We start from the raw sequence: 23,589 nt of genomic DNA on the forward strand, positions 1-23,589 counted from the left end.
GGTTTGTACTTTTTGTATTCATGCTTGGTTTATTCCATTTTCTTTTCTATGTAGTTTTGACATCACTGACAATATTTATTATGTCTCGCTAAACTAATATTATGTCTACATAGTATTTTCCGTTATCTTATTATGTGCACCTCTTGTATGTCATAACTGTGATGAAGTTGCGGGTTGTCTTACGTTACAGACACTACACATGATGAGTATGTAATTGACCGTTATTGATAGAAGAGAAATTTCTTCCTGTGAGGTAGCCCCAACTGTAAAGCCTATTTTGTAAAATTAAAAAACCGCACAGAAATTGTTTAATCCACAATTGTGTTTTGTGTACACGACCGTTTTAATGAACTTTAAGTTCCATCATCTGGTGTAAACTGTAATAATGAAAATATTGTTTTGCACGAAAACGGGAAGGGAGGAAACCCTCAAGTCTGAAACGTCAGACAAGGAACTATGCAGCACAATTTCTAAGGTGAATTACAAAAAATTAAAATAGAGAACAGGGCGTCACTTACAGATAAAGTCACTTAACCAACTGTGGGTATCCTCACTTCATTGTTGTCATGGGACGAAGGTTTCCGTGCCAAAAGGATGAAAGGAACTTAGAAAATTCGAAAAAAAATCTGACATCTCGACCAGACACTAAGTGTCGTCAGAATCTTGAAACATGTAGAATGCAATAACAAAGGGGGGAGGGCAACAGAAATCAAATATTGCGTGGACTTACTTACATGAATTCCTTAAAAACCGTTCCCCGTGCTGTGCGACCGGTAACACTCAAGCCACGGCGCAAGTATGGTATAAAACGGATATGTGATTGGTGAACTTTTTAAAGTGGAAAAGCGGGAAGCAACAGCATTTTAGATATTTTAGCCGCATAGTTCCTCATCTGACATTTCAGACTTGAGCATCCAATCCCATTGTCGTGTAACACAATGAATTCACTGTTAAAGTTTACACAAGAAATCTGAAACCGGTCGTGTACCCAATAAACAATAGTGGATTAAGCAACTGTTGTGCAGTTTCTTCATTTTCATACTTTAATAATTGGATCGAAGTTCTAATTAATTAATTTTAGAGGCCCTTTCCTGTGGTATATTTTCTTGCCATTTCAGATCTGAAGATGGCTGGATAATCAGCAGAAACAACTAATCACTTGAAGTTGTGTAATTATGATCTTGAAAACTAAAACATTTAAATAAAATATTTTTACCTTTTTAATAACTTTTTAGATCGCTTAACACCACCATGCGACCATCATGATGCTGTAAACAGAATCTGGATTCATCCGAAAAAAAGGACGTTTTGCCATTCGCGCACCCAGGTTCGCCGTCGTGTACAACATCTCAGGCGCTCCTGTCTGTGATGCAGCGTCAAGGGTAACCGCAGCCATGGTCTCAGAGCTGATAGTCCATTCTGCTGGAAACGTCGTCGAACTGTTCGTGCAGATGGTTGTTGTCTTGCAAACGTCTCTATCTGTTGACTCAAGGATCGAGACGTGGCTGCACGATCCTTTAAAGCCATGCGGATAAGATGTCTGTCATCTCGACTGCTAGTGATACGAGGCTGTTGGGATCCAGCACGGCGTTCCGTATTACCATCCTGAACCCACGGATTTCATATTCTGCTAACAGTCATTGGATCTCGACCAACGCGAGCAGCAATGTCGCGATACGATAAACCGCAATCGCGATAGGCTACAATCCGACCTTTATCGAAGTCGGAAACGTGATGGTACGCATTTCTCCTCCTTACACGAGGCATCTCAACAACTTTTCATCAGGCTACGCCAGTCAACTGCTGTTTGTGTATGGCAAATCGGTTGGAAACTTTCCTCATGTCAGCACGTTGTAGGTGTCGCCACTGGTACCAACATTGTGTGAATGCTTATAATCATTTGCATATCACAGCATGTTCTCGCTGTCGGTTGAACTTCGCGTCTGTAACACGTCATCTTCGTGGTGTAGCAATTTCAATGGCCATTAGTGTATGTGTCGCTCTTCCCTACGTGTGGCTGGAGTAGAGAGGCCAAGTGTTTTGCCTGTTTATATGTCGGTGAGCCAGGAGCGCTAACAATTGGTCTTAGTGGAACGTTATTCTTACCGATCTTGGGTAATCCATACAGCCGAGGTGGTAGGGCTTCTGTGTTACGCAGGTTTCTCTGTATTTACGTCGGCAGAGAAGACGTCTTGATTAATCGATTGGTATTCTGTGTGATATGATGCGTCGGATCTGCGCTTAGATTTCTGTACGTCGTGGGATCTAATAGGTCTCGGATCTTTTGCTCATAATCTTCGGTCTTCATTACGACGGTCGCATTCCCCTTATCGGCAGGCAGTACCAGTATACTCTTGCCGCCGTTGTGATCCTTAATGGCTTGTAGCTCTTCTTTCTTCAAGTTGCAAGCTGGTGGGTTTGTTCGGCGCAGTATCCTGGCTGTTTCAGTGCGTATTTCTCATGCATTTTCACAAGGAAGGGTCCAAATAGCCGCTTTGGTGTCTGCAGTAATGTCCACCATAAGTATAGTTCTCGGTATGATAGCGAAGGTCCCTCCTTTTTGAAGAATAGACACTCCCTCTTCGATCAATTGTCGTTCAGTGAGTTTGACCAATGTGTGTGACATGTCGGGAATCGCCTTGTCGATCTGCTTCCGGCATCTTTCAATCTTATTCTTCTCTCGCTCGGTGCAGCGCTCGAGTTCGTTCTGCATGCTCCTGTGAGTGATGCTGTCTATTTTGTCCCAGTCGCCTCGATGTATTCTGCTACTTAGTTGATAGAAAACGTCCAAAAGTTCCTGACCCGTTCTTGCCAAGTCTCTCCGTGTTGTATGAACTCGCTCACGAAGAAAAGCTCGTTCCATTTCAAGAACTTCGGTGTAGCACCTTCATCCCGGCCCCGTGACAGAAAGGCGAGAGAGGATATCAACCTCGTTTCCTTCTTCCGTCGTTGTTGATGTCCTGGGTACCCACAGTGCTAACATACTGACGTGTTGTCCTCTGCGCTCAAAATATCTTTTCTTCTGCGATACTTCATGCTTGACTGAAGAGTTGGCTGTGTCTGTGTTGGAACCTGGGTTATTGTTTGACAGCTGCAGCACGTAATAGTTGGCCGAGTTAATTCATCTGACGCGTTCAGCAAGTAGTGCATACCGGTGCTACAGATGGAAACACCTCTTATTCAACATTTCTTGTCAGCATTTAACGTATTAGGTCGACATTCGTAGCTGCTATCTCTTGCGTACTCAGCCCAACATTTCTGTCAATCACAAACCGCAGGACCTCTTCTCTTACTACCTGGCATACGAGAGAGGCGAGGTGATCTTGGTCTTCCAGAACTGCCACAGGCACCACATTAGGGAGCCGGCAACACCTCTTCCGTCTGACTCTTTTCCGTTTCATCTGTCAAAGCGCTGGCAACATTTCAAGAGCTCCTCTGTCACTGTGGCATCGTTTAAAAGAAGAGCTTGGTAAAATCTTCTGCGACTCCGTTCACCAAGTGTGAGATATCGTCAGCCTCTTCCATGTTCTGATTGGCTATGGGGCTTAGGACTAAAAGATTCTCATGTAAGACTGCGTTTAATGATTACAAAGAATCCGCCTCGATTGCAAATAGAAACCGTATGTTGACCTAGGTTTCGGCGCGGATAACCACGCCTTCTTCGAAACACACTAAAACTACAAACTGCCTATTTAGTGTGTTCCGAAGAATGCGTGGTTATCGACGCCGAAACCAAGGTCAACATCCGGTTTCTATTTGCAATCGAGGCGGATTCTTTGTAATCATTAAATTATTCACGATTGCTGACGCGCTGCAGTGTTAAAAGTTACTAAGACTGCGTTGTTTCTGTTGTGGCAGTATGACCTCTTTTCCAGTTCTTCTACTGCTAAACAGGACTGTTGCTGAATGGTACCATATTTTTCCTTCTGCTTGGCTTGGAATTTGTCCCAGCTGTCGAGCTTCACTGCTGAGCTATGCAGTCCAACATAAAAGTATACTTCCCACAAAAACGTCATACAATCCATTTGTGGTGACCGGACGAATCTTATCAGCCTTTTCGTCGGGTCGTGAACAGCATTTTCAAAAAAACACTGATGGATACCTACTGAGCAGTTGACTTACTGGTATTATGCAGTCCACTAATCTCTTCAATATTCTGACTTTTTGGACGATGTACTGCTTGCACTCCTATCCCAGTTCGCATAAGCAATAATTGTTGTGTTCCCTAATTGGAGCCACGGTGGCGTTGATATTTTGAAGCATTCCGGGTCTCTACCAAATGGTGTCACGTCGTAACCACAATCAATTCCAAAACTGAAAATAGGGTCGTCAGTAGAGAGCACCACTTAAAACTGAAAGCACATTTATTATAGACATCAATACACGGTAACAAGATAAATCGAATACTTCAAAATAAGTAAATACTGTGAACATAAGAAATGTCGAGAACCTTCTACAAGTGGTAAACAGTAAAAAGCAAATATGTTCGTGTGGCTGGAGCTGAAGGCGCCATCTGCTACTCCACACTACATTCACCACGGCTCGTGGTAATATTGAATTTCGTAAGACACTGATACTTCTTTCGAATACAACAAAATGGTTCAAATGGCACTGAGTAATATGGGACTTAACATCTGAGGGCATCAGTCCCCTAGAACTTAGAACTACTTAAACCTAACTAACCTAAGGACATGACACACATACACGCCCGAGGCAGGATTCGAAACTGCGACCGTAGCAGTCGGACGGTTCCGGACTGAAGCGCCTAGAACAGCTCGGCCACCGTGGCCGGCTCGAATACAACAGAACAGCAATATGGTGTGGGTAAATTAATCTAATTCTAGAATGAGATTTTCACTCTGCAGCGGAGTGTGCGCTGATATGAAACTTCCTGGCAGATTAAAACTGTGTGCCCCACCGAGACTCGAACTCGGGAACTTTGCCTTTCGCAGGCAAGTGCTCTACCATCTGAGCTACCGAAGCACGACTCACGCCCGGTCCTCACAGCTTTACTTCTGCCAGTATCTCGTCTCCTATCTTCCAAACTCTACAGAAGCTCTCCTGCGAACATTGCAGAACTGGCACTCCTGAAAGAAAGGATACTGTGGAGGCATGGCTTAGCCACAGCCTGGAGGATGTTTCCAGAATGAGATTTTCACTCTGCAGCGGAGTGTGCGCTGATATGAAACTTCCTGGCAGATTAAAACTGTGTGCCCCACCGAGACTCGAACTCTGGACCTTTGCCTTTCGCGGGCAAGTGCTCTACCATCTGAGTTACCGAAGCACGACTCACGTCGAGTCTCGGTCGAGCAAACAGTTTTAATCTGCCAGGAAGTTTTAATCGAATTCTCTTCTTAGGCATGACTCAATTCATAAATTCTCTCTTATAGGAAAAATCTGAAAATGATATCAACTGCCGTAATGGTGTTTCTATACAATTCCTGTCGTCAGTGCTTAAAAAACTGATATTCTGTAATCGGCTGAAAAGACACTGTATTTCGGTTTCTGAGGACGGTGATTCTAAATCCTACCCGAGCTGTACCCGTAGTCGACGCGACGTCATATTCTAATCTTCCCTCCTTTTTAACGAATGAAAAACCCTCAGCAAATACGTGTAGAAAATAGCAGCGTTTTACTATACAAGAGGTATCTAGCACTAAATCATTAATTAGTTTATGGTCTCTCTGCAAATATGCCAGCAGTTATTTATAGCAGTAAAAAACGAAACAAGTGGGTAGAGCTCTAATTTTACTGTGCACTTTGTCACGGGGTTGTTGTAGCCAGTCGATTTGCGTTATTTCTGTCGTAATTTACAGCCCTCTATTTTGTGCCCAGTTAACTCATTAGCTGCTTTTTGAAACAACTGATACACACACTTTTAAGCAGTTCATTAACTCGTTTCCACCACCATCCCAGTAACCCACTTTTTCATCTCCTGCCTTTGACTCTTTGACTGTATTTGTAGAAAAGAATACTGGTCGTGCAAAATTAATTTATGTCAGTAGCGAGTACTAGGGCTCGGGTATAATGAACTCTTCTGCTCTGTTACTTCCATTATTGTGTTAACATATTACAAACGGGACTTTTTGTCTTCGAAAGCGTATGTGTAGTATCTGTCCGATATACACTCGTTTGCATAGAGTCATGCATTAAGCGTAAGTTTTGTGACGAGAGCGCCAAACGTCGCTGTCAGAAACTGATACATGGCTTAGCAGAGTGAGAACTCATTGCCTGATAGACACCTGCAGTGCTAAATACACAGGAACGCATGTTCAGGAGCCTTGAAACGTGCTGCGTAAAGGGAGACCATCCATACTTCCGTAACAGACGCGATCTAGCGATAAACAGCCAGTTGCTCAGTGGCACTCACCGTAGCACAACCTGTGTGTGGAACTTCATTTGTTCCCTGACCCTTTATAAACTCACCTAGCGTGGAAGAGAAGGTAACACAATGGACAAATACACTGCAGGACGGCGCTACAAATCCCCGACCGGGCATTCAAAATATCGGATTTCCGCGAGTTCTCTAAATCACTTTCGGCAAACGCCGAGATTATTCTTTCGAAAGGGCACTCTCGACTTCCTTTCCCATCTACCCGAACCCAAGTATCTGTTTCGCCACTCGTAGCCTCGCTGTCGACGGGACGGTAACTCTAATCTTTCATCCATCTTTTGTGTCAGCAGTTCGAAACCTACAGAGGCTCGCATACCTAGGGTTGGACAGACAGATCGGGAGAAAGTTGAATCATTCAGGCAGCAGGTCTAAAAGTGTATGTTCTTGTTAACGCTGGTGAGTGCACTTCTGTGGCGTTTGCAGCGTAAGCTTTGCCTCGAGTGTCGCCAACTTATTGCTTACACAACACATTCTTCAGTTTGCGCTTTGCGCTCGTAACTTGGTATTATGCCCGTTATGCTCTGTACACATAAATAGCATTTTTATTGGTTCCGTAGGTTGAGTGAAAATGTCTGATAAAAGAACAGTATAATGAAGGCTATGTAGCGAGCCCTGCTCGGAAAGTGAGGTCCGACAGGTTGCGATATTGAAAACACAGTGAAAATTCGATGAAGCTTTTGACAGCTGTGTTGGACAATCTCTCTACTTGTTGTAGTTGTTGTTATGGTCTTCAGTCCTGAGAATGGTTTGATGCAGCTCTCCATGCTACTCTATCCTGTGCAAGCTTCTTCATCTCCCAGTACCTACTGCAACCTACATCCTTCTGAATCTGCTTAGTGTATTCATCTCTTGGTCTCCCACTACGATTTTTTCCCTCCACGCTGCCCTCCAATACTAAATTGGTGATCCCTTGATGCCTCAGAACATGTCCTACCAACCGATCCCTTCTTCTGGTCAAGTTGTGCCACAAACTTCTCTTCTCCCCAATCCTATTCAATACTTCCTGATTAGTTATGTGATCTACCCATCTAATCTTCAGCATTCTTCTGTAGCACCACATTTCGAAAGCTTCTAGTCTCTTCTTGTCCAAACCATTTATCGTCTATGTTTCACTTCCATACATGGCTACACTCCATACAAATACTTTCAGTAATGACTTCCTGACACTTAAATCTATACTCGATGTTAACAAATTTCTCTTCTTCAGAAACGCTTTTCTTGCCATTGCCAGTCTACATTTTATATCCTCTCTACTTCGACCATCATCAGTTATTTTGCTCCCCAAATAGCAAAACTCTTTTGCTACTTTAAGTGTCTCATTTCCTAATGTAATTCCCTCGACATCACTCGACTTAATTCGACTACATTCCATTATCCTCGTTTTGCTTATGTTGATGTTCATCTTATATCCTCCTTTCAAGACCATGTCCATTCCGTTCTACTGCTCTTCCAAGTCCTTTGCTGTCTCTGACAGAATTACGATGTCATCGTGAACCTCAACGTTTTTATTTCTTCTCCATGGATTTTAATACCTACTCCGAATTTTTCATTTGTTTCCTTCACTGCTTGCTCAGTATACAGATTGAATAACATCGGGGAGAGACTACAACCCTGTCTCACTCCCTTCCCAATCACTGCTTCGCTCTCATGTCCCTCGACTCTTGTAACTGCCATCTGGTTTCTGTACAAATTGTAAATTGCCTTTCGCTCCCTGTATTTTACCCCTGCCACCTTCAGAATTTTAAAGAGGTCAACATTGTCAAAAGCTTTCTCTAAGTCTACAAATGCTAGAAACATAGGTTTGCCCTTCATTAATCTAGCTTCTAATATAAGTCGTAGGGTCAGTATTGCCTCACGTGTTCCAACATTTCTACGGAATCCAAACTGATGTTCCCCGAGGTCGGCTTCTACTAGTTTTTCCATTCGTCTGTAAAGAATTCGCGTTAGTATTTTGCAGCTGTGACTTATTAAACTGATGGTTCGGTAATTTTTACATCTGTCAACACCTGCTTTCTTTGGTATTGGGATTATTATATTCTTCTTGAATTCTGAGGGTATTTCGCCTGTTTCATACATCTTGCTCACCAGATGGTAGAGTTTTGTCAGGACTGGTTCTCCCAAGGCCGTCAGTAGTTGCAATGGAATGTTGTCTACTCCGGGGGCCTCTTCACGCAGTATCGTATCTCCTATTTCATCTTCATCTACAGCCACTTACATTTCCATAATATTGTCCACAAGTACATCGCCCTTGTATAGACCCTCTATATACTCCTTCCACCTTTCTGCTTTCCCTTCTTTGCTTAGAACTGGGTTTCCATCTGAGCTCTTGATGTTCATCCAAGTGGTTCTCTTATCTCCAAAGGTCTCTTTAATTTTCCTGTAGGCAGTATCTATCTTACCCCTAGTGAGGTAAGCCTCTACATCCTTACATTTGTCCTCTAGCCATCCCTGCTTAGCCATTTTGCACTTCCTGTCGATCTCATTTTTGAGACGTCTGTATTCCTTCTTGCCTGCTTCATTTACTGCATTTTCATATTTTCTCCGTCTCTCTACTATGCCGGTCAATTGCGTCACGTCGCTCTTTTCAGGTCTGAGCACACAGTGAGTACGTAAAGCTGACTAGAACAGTAGTATCTCCCGCTAGTTACGGGTGCCCGTTCTCCTGTTTTTGTGCCACCCCACACAACGTACCTGTCATGCATTTTCTACTTCGTAAAATTTCTCGGCCGCACACTGCAATGGGTAATGAGGACGATCCTGTAGCGTTCATATGTGAAGTGTTTGATGACCGATCATACAGCCCAGGCTAGGCTCCCTCTAATGTTCATCTCGGCTCACGTCAACCCTTGGCTATGAAGACAACTTTTTTGCACAGACAACTAACTGCAGACCAGCGTAGAAAGCGGCGGAAACCACAGGCGGCTGCCTTCTATGCCGAGGGTATTGGACCGTCTGTACAACGGTACGATAAATGTCTAATATGGAGCGGTTACTGTGTAGAGATGTAAGTGGAAGACGTAGCAAACTGTTGCAAATAAAACAATTTTGACTTACATTGTGGTTTCCATTTCGCGACCGATAGGACCTTGCTTTCCAAATAGTCCTCCTAAGTACGGATTCACGTTTATTGAAAAAGACCATTTCTAACTACCACAGCGTGCTGTGTGTCATGATGTCCTCAGTGACGACTTATTGCGGCCTGCGCATCTGGAGCGTCGTCTAACAGTAGCTCACACAGCGTTGAAAAGTAAATCAAAAGAGTTTTTGTTCGAAAAACATTTTATTTTAAATCACCTGAAAGTGGAATACACTGGGATAGTTAAGCAGGAAAATGAGAAAGTTGTTGAAGCATCATATGAAATATGCCTCTTAATAGAAAAAAAACGAAATAATGTCATATTATTAGTGAGACAGTACCCAAACCCTCCGGTCTTAAAGCAGCCAGAATTCATTTTGAAGAAAAGAATCTGCAAAAAAAGGACGAGATACCTCTATAAACAACAGTATGCAACACAGGATCAGAGAAATTGTCCTTAATGTGAAATACCATCTAGTTAAAAGGCTGAAAATATCTAAAAAATTTGTCAGATAATAGTTTCTTATCGATCTGTGGACGAGACTAAAATAAAGGATGAGCTGTTGTTTTCTAAAACCATGGTGTGATTATCACAGGATTCTAACGTATTTTCTGCGGTTAATGAAATTTTTGTTGAATATGGTTTGTCTTGAAATAGAGTTACAGGAGTTTGTACAGCCGGAGCACAACGTTAAGTCCACGTTTTGGCTTCCTACATACTGAAAAGTCCTACCATGTCTCCAGAATGATATTTTCATTCTGCAGCGGAGTGTGCGCTGATATGAAACTTCCTGGCAGATTAAAACTGTGTGCCCGACCGAGACTCGAACTCGGGACCGTTGCCTTTCGCGGGCAAGTGCTCTACCATCTGAGCTACCGAAGCACGACTCACGCCCGGTACTCACAGCTTTACTTCTGCCAGTATCTCGCCTCCTACCTTCCAAACTTTACAGAAGCTCTCCTGCGAACCTTGCAGAAGTAGCACTCCTGAAAGAAAGGATATAGCGGAGACATGGCTTAGCCACAGCCTGGGGGATTTTTCCAGAATGAGATTTTCACACTGCAGCGGAGTGTGCGCTGATATGAAACTTCCTGGCAGATTAAAACTGTGTGGTTCAAAAATGGCTCTGAGCACTATGGGACTTAACATCTATGGTCATCAGTCCCCTAGAACTTAGAACTACTTAAACCTAACTAACCTAAGGACAGCACACAACATCCAGCCATCACGAGGCAGAGAAAATTCCTGACCCCGCCGGGAATCGAACCCGGGAACCCGGGCGTGGGAAGCGAGAACGCTACCGCACGACTACGAGATGCGGGCTAAAACTGTGTGCCCGACCGAGACTCGAACTCGGGACCTTTGCCTTTCGCGGGCAAGTGCTCTACCATCTGAGCTACCGAAACACGACTCACGCCCGGTACTCACAACTTTACTTCTGCCAGTATCTCGTCTCCTACCTTACAAGTTTCCTACCATGTCCTTTGAAAAAGTATAATTTCGTTTTATTCAATATTTGATAACCTTCCATTACTTTAAGATTACCGTTATTGTCAAATAAAGATTTTCGAAAGACGCAAAGAAATAACATTGAAAAAATAACTAGGAGCGAACGATATTATGATGTTGCAAAGTGGGGCATCATGTAGAATAAGATAGGAACGACTAATTTATATGATAATATTGTACTTGTACTAGATAGTTAAGCCCCTGCAGTCCCCTCGCTACAACGAGCTTTCAGGGAGACAATGCCAGAACTTCAAATCCTTTCCAATTTTTTACCAAGTGACACACTGTTTTCTCCCGACCTATTTCGCTGTAAAGAACAGGGGCTCCACAAGGAGCTCGGTCTCCAGGTCTGTACTACCCCTGGAAAAAAGGGAAAAAAACAGGTAATGTAGGATGGAAGGAGCCAGAGCTTCCTGAGCATTGAATGGACCGCTATGTAATGCACATAATGAACGAAAAACAACGTCACAGACCATCTAGCATAACGTCGGCTATCTGCTGTATCACATGGATGCGGTATGGAGGAGTACATCATTAACATCATTGGTGTTTAACATGGCGTTCTCTCTACATGTTGTAGAGAGCTCTACACCGAGGTGGCAGAAGATATGGTGATAGCCATAAGCGTAAGTACAGATGGCGATAGAATCGCGTACACCGTGTATAAAGGGCCAGTGCGTTGGTGGAGATCTCATTTGTGCTCAGATGATTCATGAGAAAAGGTTTCCCAGTGATTATGGCCGTACGGCTGGGATTAAACTTAATTTGTTACACTTATGTTCCTCGGGCCAGTAAACACAAATATTGCCACGTAACCTTCTACTGCCGGTGGTATAGTTCATGTTTAAGCTCGGACCTGGTAGGAAGATTACCGTCACTTGTCATGTCCTACAGCTCCTGCAAGCTACCTTCTGTAGTAATGGTTTAACAATGCGTGTGGTCCACGAAATTACAGGACCCTGCGAGTTACTGCTGTGGTATAAATACTTTCTAGCGGGTGGGTTTAACCAATCTGTAAAAATTTGAACGCAACGGATAACGCAATATTTTTTTAGAACCACTACAGAAGGCACCTATGCCGGACTTATTAAGCAGCATACAGACTTTATTTACTTTCATGACCCATCATTCGACTGTGGTAGTGACTTTCACCTATTCGTTAAGAATAGGGAGGAAATAACCAGTCGAGGGTATAGATTAATGGATATTTATTCAATACCGATGGCATTTCAACGACTAGCTGTTTATCTTTTGGAATATACATCATCACAACTGGTCTCTCTAGTTAACATGATTCACTTTCACCACGTAATTACGGAAAGGGAGAGGGGAGCGTAGACTTCGCCTCAATAAAATTTTATACAGACACACAATTGTACCTAAACCCATGCTTATTACATTTAATTGCTACAGGTCACGCAGAACAAGTTCAGCAAAGACACTGCAAGCGATCTCGGACAGAGTGGAAGAGTATTTGCCTAAATATTTCAAATTTCGTTAAGACGTACGCTGAAGAGTGGGTAGCAAATGGTGCACTTGACTATGACTGCCTATTTTGGTGTAATCTTGCGTTCAGAAACAAAACCACATTACTGAGCTGGGGTGAAGAAAATTTACTGTCATGTGGAGTAAAAATTTTGCAGGGCTTTATCCGATCAATGGGCATTAAAAACTCATTTCCTAGATACAAGAGTTTAATCCGTGTATTTTACGTAACGCACTTCATTGTAGGCGAATCAAATAGTTACGAGGGGGAACACGAAACATTAACTATCACATCAATACTATTCCACACAGGTGGCCATGTTACGGTAGCCAACAGAAATGCAAAATACAGACACACAAGATTATTCCTTCCCTATTTTACACTCACCTACTACTGTATGGTTATTCACTCGTCTACTACACATTCTCAGACCGAAACTGCACTTTACCAATACAAATACATTAAAATACATTAAAAGAGTTAACATCTATTAAGCACAGGGCAATATTAAGACAGTGAGCTTAAGGCCCATGGTGCGTAGCCTGATCAAGGCACAAACCCGAAGTTCTTACTGAAATTTGACCAAACTGTCAAAATAACCTCTCTTATCTGGGTTTCGAGGTAATCTCACACCAGATTTCAACATCAGGACCTTATTAACGAACAGATTTGAAACATTCTAATACCTTTGTTAACACTACCAAAATAGTGAGCTCGGACCTCCACGTCTGTCCAGCTCCGCTACCCACGAACAAGAGGACCTGCGGACACCTCGCCTAACCGTTGTTCGTTCAGAAGGTTGTGGAGGGGATGGTTCGACAACCTGGCAGAGCCAATACTCGTGCCTTCACGACCTCTCTGACCTGACTTGCACACGTTCTTTGCCAAACTTGTTCGCGTTTAGGGGTTGGTACTATCCTACCACAGAACCACTCTACACATGCAATGCTACAACCTGTGACTAAGGCTTTCTGCTGCTTCGCATAATATCTCATTCATAGAGTCCAGGTCGCATTAGGGAAAGGATGCAGTAAAACGTGGCACACACGAAATAAAACCAGTCAATAAATGAATAAATACCGTTTGGTCCATTCTCTCCTGCTTGTTACCCACTGATGTATTTCTGTCTAGTAAAAACACGCTCACTATAATTCTCCTGTGCCGGTATTTATTGAGAAAAGATATGGAACGGGACAACAACTTCCTTTTCAGTATCATAGTCAAGTTCTGTTTATACATGCTTGAGGTATATGCATAACGGTTTTTTACGACGAAGCAAATATCTGATACCTTATAGTCGAAATATACGAAGGTCGCTGACTGCATTCAAATTATTGTAACACGCTATCGCAAATAACTACGGTTTACCAACGGTTGTGAGCAGACGCAATTCATGTATCCACCGTAGTACTATCTGTGTGGGTATTATGACAAAACGAGTTCCTTCCTATGAGCAATTAGGAGCATTAGTGAAAGCACCTGACTGCGAGGAGAGTATTTCTGAAGATGAAAGTCACACCAGTGACGACCACATTCATGTTTCACGTGACTCAGAAGACATTTCGGATATTGGTACCAGCAAGCTGTACAACTGATTCAGTGTAATACAAAAAAATCACGCGAAGCTCAGATCCTTTTCCGCAAAGTGGAAGAGCATCCAGTGCAAATATTGTAAAGCTGACTCCTTCTCTGGCAAGATACGCTGTAGACAAAGTAAGTGACATAAAATCATCTTTTCGAGTTATGATGAACAATAATATTCTGAGTATTGTGGTGGAACTGACTAATACTGAGGGACAAAGATTTTATGGTGACAGCTTGTAGCCTAGCCTACTGGCTGGTGTGTATAAATCACATGCTGAATCGACAAATAGTCCGCGGGATCCAGAAACAGGTAGAGCCATCTTTCCCGCCGTAAAGTTGCTAAAACGGTTCCGTTGCGTCTGACGTGTGTTACGTTTAGATTACAAGTCTGGTCTAAGAGCAGTAAGAGTAAATGACAAATTGGCACCTGTCAGAATCCTGTGGGATACGTGGGTAGAAGTACTTCCAAAACTATATAAACCTGACACAAATATAGGCCCTAACCGTGTGTCAACAACCATTCAAACAGTACATACCGAGAAACTGTCGAAGTATGGGGTAAAAATATGGACATTGTGTGATAGTACTACTTCATATCTTTTGAAAGAATGAATCTACACACGAAAATTACCTGAGAAAAATGAAGGTATAAGGGTTGTCATAGATCATACACATGAGTTTAGAGGACAAACTGTCGCAAGTAAGAACTTCTTCACATCATATGTATTAGACCAAACTACTAAACTAAACTCTGCCCGAAGAGGCCATGAAGCCCCAACAGTACCGACCAGCCGCCATGTCCTCCTCAGCCCTCAGGCGTCACTGGATGCTGATAGGCAGGGGCAGGTGGTCAGCACACCGCTCTCACGGCCGTGTCAGCTTACGAAACCGGAGCCGCTACTTCTCAGTAAGACAGCTCCTCAGTTATCCTCACAACGGCGGAATTCACCCCGCTTGCCAACAGCGTTCGGCAGACGAGATGAACTGCCGCCCAAGTGCTAGCTCAACCCGACAGCGCTTAGCTTCGGTGATCTGCCGGGAACCGGTGTTACCACTCCGTTGTATTAGGTAGAGGACTTCTCAAAAGACATCTTACAATGTTGGACACAGTGAGAAAAAATAAACCAGAAGACCCTATTAATATACAGGGTGTTTCAAAAATGACCGGTATATTTGAAACGGCAATAAAAACTAAACGAGCAGCGATAGAAATACACCGTTTGTTGCAATATGCTTGGGACAACGGTACATTTTCAGGCAGACAGACTTTAGAAATTACAGTAGTTACAATTTTCAACAACAGATGGCGCTGCGGTCTGGGAAACTCTATAGTACGATATTTTCCACATATCCACCATGCGTAGCAATCATATGGCGTAGTCTCTGAATGAAATTACCCGAAACCTTTGACAACGTGTCTGGCGGAATGGCTTCACATGCAGATGAGATGTACTGCTTCAGCTGTTCAATTGTTTCTGGATTCTGGCGGTACACCTGGTCTTTCAAGTGTCCCCACAGAAAGAAGTCACAGGGGTTCATGTCTGGCGAATAGGGAGGCCAATCAACGCCGCCTCCTGTATGTTTCGGATAGCCCAAAGCAATGACACGATCATCGAAATATTCATTCAGGAAATTAAAGACGTCGGCCGTGCGATGTGGCCGGGCACCATCTTGCATAAACCACGAGGTGTTCGCAGTGTCGTCTAAGGCAGTTTGTACCGCCACAAATTCACGAAGAATGTCCAGATAGCGTGATGCAGTAATCGCTTCGGATCTGAAAAATGGGCCAATGATTCCTTTGGAAGAAATGGCGGCCCAGACCAGTACTTTTTGAGGATGCAGGGACGATGGGACTGCAACATGGGGCTTTTCGGTTCCCCATATGCGGCAGTTCTGTTTATTGACGAAGCCGTCCAGGTAAAAATAAGCTTCGTCAGTAAACCAAATGCTGCCCACATGCATATCGCCGTCATCAATCCTGTGCACTATATCGTTAGCGAATGTCTCTCGTGCAGCAATGGTAGCGGCGCTGAGGGGTTGCCGCGTTTGAATTTTGTATGGATAGAGGTGTAAACTCTGGCGCATGAGACGATACGTGAACGTTGGCGTCATTTGGACCGCAGCTGCAACACGGCGAACGGAAACCCAAGGCCGCTGTCGGATCACCTGCTGCACTAGCTGCGCGTTGCCCTCTGTGGTTGCTGTACGCGGTCGCCCTACCTTTCCAGCACGTTCATCCGTCACGTTCCCAGTCCGTTGAAATTTTTCAAACAGATCCTTTATTGTATCGCTTTTCGGGCCTTTGGTTACATTAAACCTCCATTGAAAACTTCGTCTTGTTGCAACAACACTGTGTTCTAGGCGGTGGAATTCCAACACCAGAAAAATCCTCTGTTCTAAGGAATAAACCATGTTGTCTACAGCACACTTGCACGTTGTGAACAGCACACGCTTACAGCAGAAAGACGACATACAGAATGGCGCACCCACAGACTGCGTTGTCTTCTATATCTTTCACATCACTTGCAGCGCCATCTGTTGTTGAAAATTGTAACTACTGTAATTTCGAGAGTTTGTCCGCCTGAAAATGTACTGTTGTCCCAAGCATATTGCAAAAAACGGTGTATTTCTATCGCTGCTCGTTTCGTTTTTATTGCCGTTTCAAATATACCGGTCATTTTTGAAACACCCTGTATCAAGCAAAGATGTTTACACTTTGAAGTTCTTTTTTAGTTAAGATACCACAGTCGTATCTTACGTTATAAGGTAGAACGAGCAGGTTGTACTGGTGATCACAATGAACAACAATGAGGAAATAAACAAGGAACCAAAAATAAATGTTGGACTACAACGAAAATAAGGAAGCAGCCGACACGTTGGATTAGTGTATTGAAACCTACACATGCAAGAGGAAAACCAACCGCTAACCAATGATCATCTTGTACGACATTATTGACACTTCTGCCTGCAATGTTTTTCTGCTGTGGAGAGAAATAAATCCGGGGTGCAGAATAATGTTGTTTACAAAAGACGAATATTTCTCTATGAAATGGGAAGACTCCTAGTTACTCCTTACACTGAAGTTAGAAAAATGCTGTCACGAAATGTAGAGTCAGTGGTCATGTTTAGGAGAATACAAACAGGAAGCCCTTCAACACCAGGCTCCCGGGAAGGCAAACAAAATAGCAAACGCACCTACTTCTGTTCATGAAGTTGTGACAACAAGTAGCCAATTAAATGTTCAAGTTTTAAAGGAGATGTTTGTGGATTTCTTGTTTGATACCACAGCCCATATTGTGGAATTCGGCAACAAGTAAAACTCAATTCTAATTTCTCCCGCGACTGACAGTTCGTACACCAGGTACAACTCTATTACGCAGCAGCGCTTTGAGGGCCAACGCTTGCGTCGTTGTTGAGATTGTTGATGTGTAATACTGGTACATTTGTTTATATCGTAGCAAATAAACCTGCAATTAAATTATAATAATTTTTAATAATTTGTAATCACCATGGCATTTAAATACCGTAGCGGTTTGTTATGACGTGAAACAGCATATTGTACAGCTCCTTTAAGGAAGGTAGTAGGGTTAAACAAAAACATGGTTCAAATGGCTCTGAGCACTATGCGACTTAACTTCTGAGGTCATCAGTCCCATAGACCTTAGAACTACTTAAACATAACTAACCTAAGGACATCACACACATCCATGAACGAGGCAGGATTCGAACCTGCGACCGTAGCGGTCACGCGGTTCCAGACTGAAGCGCCTAGAACCGCACGGCCACACCTGCCGGCTAGGGTTAAACAAGATTAATCGGTGGCGTATCCGTGTACAAAAGTTAATGAGTGCTCATTACACTGTAAGGTTTATGGGATTGAAGGAACAGACTGTAAGGCTCACTGTTTATTCCCATGAGCCGGCCTTCCCTTGCCACGATTAAGATACACATGCAATGGGTTGAGTTCAGGCCAAATTACCAAACGGTTAAAGCTGTACTCATTGCACCTGCTACACACACGCTCTCGTAATCTCGACGGCGAATTTCCCCGGCTGACCCGCTCAAGATCATCCCGTCAATGCCCATTTTAAACTCAGAGTGTATCTCGAACCTCACTGCACATGCAGATGTCCCTGTGAACATCTATTATAAAAGCTGCTGCCGAACTTCCCGCCGAGTTAATAGAGTGCTAGCCCAGAAGCATCAATCACACATGAGAGAAGCTCGCCCAGTGTCCTATAAGACTCACTCGGTCCTGGACTCGCTGGAGCCGACAAGGGAGTGAGCCGACGCACGGAAGCTATTAAAGCCTCATCTCAAGGCCACTTCGCCGTCTAGGGGGATATTGGGAACGGCGTTACCAGGAGACGAAGCCTTGGTGTCTTCAGATATCAACAGCGGACCACCTCAGGGTGGATACCTACACTACTGGCCATTAAAATTGCTATACCAAGAATAAATGCGGATGATAAACGGGTATTCATTGGACATATATATTATACTAGAACTGACATGTGGCTGCATTTTCACGCAAATTGGGTGCATAGATCCTGAGAAACAGTACCCAGAACAAACACCTCTGGCCGTAATAACGGCCTTGATGCGCCTGGGCATTGAGTCAAACAGAGCTTGGATGGCGTGTACAGGTACAGCTGCCCATGCAGCTTCAACACGATACCACAGTTCATCAAGAGTACTGACTGGCGTATTGTGACGAGCCAGTTGCTCGACCCCCGCCCGCCGCGGTGGTCTAGCGGTTCTAGGCGCTCAGTCCGGAACCGCGCGACTGGTACGGTCGCAGGTTCGAATCCTGCCTCGGGTATGGATGTGTGTGATGTCCTTAGGTTAGTTAGGTTTAAGTAGTTCTAGGGGACTGATGACCACCGATGTTAAGTCCCATAGTGCACTGAGCCATTTGAACCATTAGGCTCGACCACCATTGACCAGAAGATTTTAATTGGTGAGAGATCTGGAGAATATGCTGCCCAGGGCAGCAGTCGAACATTTCCTGTATCCAGAAAGGACCGTAGAAGACCTACAACAAGCGGTCGCGCATAATCCTGCTGAGGTGTAGGGTTTCATAGGGATAGAATGAAGGGTAGAGCCACGGGTCGTGACACATCTTAAATGTAACGTCAACTGTTCAAAGTTCCGTCAATGTGAACAAGAGGTAACCGAGACGTGTAACCAATGGCACCCCATACCGTCACGCCGGCTGATACGACAGTATGGCGACGACTTCCAAACGCGATGTCGCCAAACACGGATGCGACCATCATGATGCCTTAAACAGAACCTGGATTCACCCGAAAAAATGACGTTTTGCCATTAGTGCACCCAGGTTAGTCGTCGAGTACACTATCGCAGGCGCTCCTGTCTGTGATGCAGCGTCAAGGGTAACCGCAGCCACAGTCTCCTAGCTGATAGTCCATGCTGCTGCAAACATCGTCGAACTGTTCGTGCAGATGGTTGTTGTCTTGCAAACGTCCCCATCTGTTGACTCAGGGATCTAGACGAGGCTGCACGATCCGTCACAGCCATGCGGATAAGATGCCTCTCATCTCGACTGCCAGTGATACGAGGCCGTTGGGATCCAGCACGGCGTTCCGTATTACCCTCCTGAACCCACCGATTCCATATCCTGCTAACAGTCATTGGATCTCGACCAACGCGAGCAGCAATGTCGCGTTAAGATAAACCGCAATCGCTTTATCAAAGTCGGAATCGTGATGGTACACGTTTCTCCTCCTTACACGAGGCATCACAACAACGTTTCCTCAGGCAAGGCCGGTCAACTGCTGTTTGTGTATGAGTAATCGGTTAGACGCTTTCCTCATGTCAGCGCGTTGTAGGTGTCAGCACCGGCGCCAACCTTTTGTGAATGCTGTGAAAAGCTAATCATTTTTATATCACAGCATCTTATTCCTGTTGTTTAAATTTCGCGTCTGTAGCACGTCGTCTTCGTGTTGTAGCAATTTTAATGGCGAGTAGTGTATTTTAGATGCAATCATTTTTGTTTACTTTGTGTAAAATTTATTTCTTTGTGCTTGATAATTTCTCATCTTCACCGAGTAAGTTACATAAAAATGTAATTTTAGGGTATTTACCTCTTTTGGGTGCATCTGTGCGGACGATCAAGGCTCGAAGGCTTGCAGTTCAGTCGACGTCTCTGGACCATGAAGACATCCGGATAATAGGGGAAAACACAGAAAAAGTCGAGAACATACACTGACTAAATTAAATCGCAACAAAAGGGTTTTGCCACTCAAACGAAAATTGGTAACCACTTGTCTACATTTCAAAGATGATGACTGTTAAAATTTCGTGCCAGTCATATAAGCTAGTAGCGCCACGATGAGGATGCATATCTTTTAATAGGCGGCTAACAGCCGTGAGCATTTGTTACCTCTAAGACTGTCTGCAGCTCGTGGTCTTGCGGTAGCGTTCTCGCTTCCCTGGCACGGGATCCAGGGTTCGATTCCCAGCGGGGTCAGGGATTTTCTCTACCTCGTGGTGACTGGGTGTATTGTGTCTCTCATCATCATTGACTCGCAAGTCGCCGAAGTGGCGTCAACTAGAAAGGACGGCAATACGGCGGCCGAACATCCCCGCATGGGACCTCCCGGTCAACAATGGCATACGATCATTTCATTTTATTTTTTACCTCTTAGGCAGCACGTGACGAGGTGATGTTGGTCGAGAACGTATACATTATCAAGATTTCTCTGAGTTTGAACGAGGTCGTGTAATAGGTCTACGAGAACGTGGATGTTGCTTGTGCGATAACGAAGAGAGCCACAGTAGATGACTGCTGGTAGCGGCGGTAACGAGAACGTACAGTCGCAAGAAGACCGGGTTCCTGACGACTACGCTGCAGTACCTTCAGGGAAGAGCACTGTCTTCGGCCTATGGCTCTGGCGCATCGCAATGCACCCGCAGCTACAGTTTGAGCAGCATTTGGCACCATAGTGACACAGCGAACTGTTGCAAAATGATTCAAATGGCTCTGAGCACTATGTGACTTAACAGCTGAGGTCATCAGTCCCCTAGAACTTAGAACTACTTAACCCTAAGGACATTACACACATCCATGCCCGAGGCAGGATTCGAACCTGCGACCGTAGCGGTCTCGCGGTTCCAAACTGTAGCGCCTAGAACCGCTCGGCCACTCCGGCCGGCAACTGTTGCAAATCGGCCGGAGGCCCTGTACCGTACATTCCACTGACCGCCAGACACCACCATTTGTGACCTCAGTGGTGTCAGGCGAGAACACAATGGAGGTCAGGTTGGAAGTCTGCCGTGTTTTTTTCATGACAGCTGGTTCTGAATAGGTGCGCGTGAAGGACATGTTGCTTAGATGAAGGCCAAATGATTGCCTGCAACCAACCTGTCTCTGTGATACACACAACACATCTGCAGTTATGTTCTGGGGTGCGGTTTCGTACGACAGCAGGAGTACTTTCATAGTTATACCATTAACACTGACGGCAGATTTTTGCATTAATTTGATGAGTCGATCTCTTGTGATACCATTTATGAATCGTACCCCATGGCCTATTTTCCAAAGGATAACTCTCCCACATAGTGCTGTTGTAACTCAGTGTCTGTACAGAGTATCGACATTTTGCCCTGGCCTGCTCAATCACCAAATCTGTCTCTAGTCGAGAGCATATGCGTCATAATCGAACAACAACTCGAGCATCATCTACAAACAGCATTAACCGTTCCTGTATCGGCTAACCAAGTGCAACAGGCATGGGACTGCATCGTACAGACTAACATCCGGTACCAGTGCAACACAATGCGAGCGCATTAACGTGCTTGCATTCAATATTCTGGCAGCTACGCAGGATACTTAATGAACCAGCATTCCACATTTGCAGTACCTTATCTTGCATTTACTTTAACCTGTGATCTTGCCACGTTAGTCACTTAAATACACTCCTGGAAATTGAAATAAGAACACCGTGAATTCATTGTCCCAGGAAGGGGAAACTTTACTGACACATTCCTGGGGTCAGATACATCACATGATCACACTGACAGTACCACAGGCACATAGACACAGGCAACAGAGCATGCACAATGTCGGCACTAGTACACTGTATATCCACCTTTCGCAGCAATGCAGGCTGCTATTCTCCCATGGAGACGATAGTAGAGATGCTGGATGTAGTCCTGTGGAACGGCTTGCCATGCCATTTCCACCTGGCGCCTCAGTTGGACCAGCGTTCGTGCTGGACGTGCAGACCGCGTGAGACGACGCTTCATCTAGTCCCAAACATGCTCAATGGGGGACAGATCCGGAGATCTTGCTGGCCAGGGTAGATGACTTACACCTTCTAGAGCACGTTGGGTGGCACGGGATACATGCGGACGTGCATTGTCCTGTTGGAACAGCAAGTTCCCTTGCCGGTCTAGGAATGGTAGAACGATGGTTTCGAAGACGGTTTGGATGTACCGTGCACTATTCAGTGTCCCCTCGACGATCACTAGTGGTGTACGGCCAGTGTAGGAGATCGCTCCCCACACCATGATGCCGAGTGTTCGCCCTGTGTGCCTCGGTCGTATGCAGTCCTGATTGTGGCGCTCACCTGCACGGCGCCAAACACGCATACGACCATCATTGGCAACAAGGCAGAAGCGACTCTCATCGCTGAAGACGACACGTCTCCATTCGTCCCTCCATTCACGCCTGTCGCGACACCACTGGAGGCGGGCTGCACGATGTTGGGGCGTGAGCGGAAGACGGCCTAACGGTGTGCGGGACCGTAGCCCAGCTTCATGGAGACGGTTGCGAATGGTCCTCGCCGATACCCCAGGAGCAACAGTGTCCCTAATTTGCTGGGAAGTGGCGGTGCGGTCCCCTACGGCACTGCGTAGGATCCCACGGTCTTGGCGTGCATCCGTACGTCGCTGCGGTCCGGTCCCAGGTCGACGGGCACGTGCACCTTCCGCCGACCACTGGCGACAACATCGATGTACTGTGGAGACCTCACGCCCCACGTGTTGAGCAACTCGGCGGTACGTCCACCCGGCCTCCCGCATGCCCACTATACGCCCTCGCTCAAAGTCCGTCAACTGCACATACGGTTCACGTCCACGCTGTCGCGGCATGCTACCAGTGTTAAAGACTGCGATGGAGCTCCGTATGCCACGGCAAACTGGCTGACACTGACGGCGGCGGTGCACAAATGCTGCGCAGCTAGCGCCATTCGACGGCCAACACCGCGGTTCCTGGTGTGTCCGCTGTGCCGTGCGTGTGGTCATTGCTTGTACAGCCCTCTCGCAGTGTCCGGAGCAAGTATGGTGGGTCTGACACACCGGTGTCATTGTGTTCTTTTTTCCATTTCCAGGAGTGTATGTTACCTAGACAAATGCATTCTCGAAATTTCATTACTCTACATTAATTATTTGTTGTCCGGCTGCTTAGCTGAGTGGTAACGTGTTTTCCTACCATGGAACAGGCGCTGGGCCGGCCGGAGTGGACGAGCGTTTCTAGGCGCTACAGTCTGGAACCGCGCGACCGATGCGGTCGC

This window comes from Schistocerca cancellata, unplaced genomic scaffold (genome assembly GCF_023864275.1).
Source record: "Schistocerca cancellata isolate TAMUIC-IGC-003103 unplaced genomic scaffold, iqSchCanc2.1 HiC_scaffold_754, whole genome shotgun sequence".
Classification (NCBI taxonomy): Eukaryota; Metazoa; Arthropoda; class Insecta; order Orthoptera; family Acrididae; genus Schistocerca; species Schistocerca cancellata.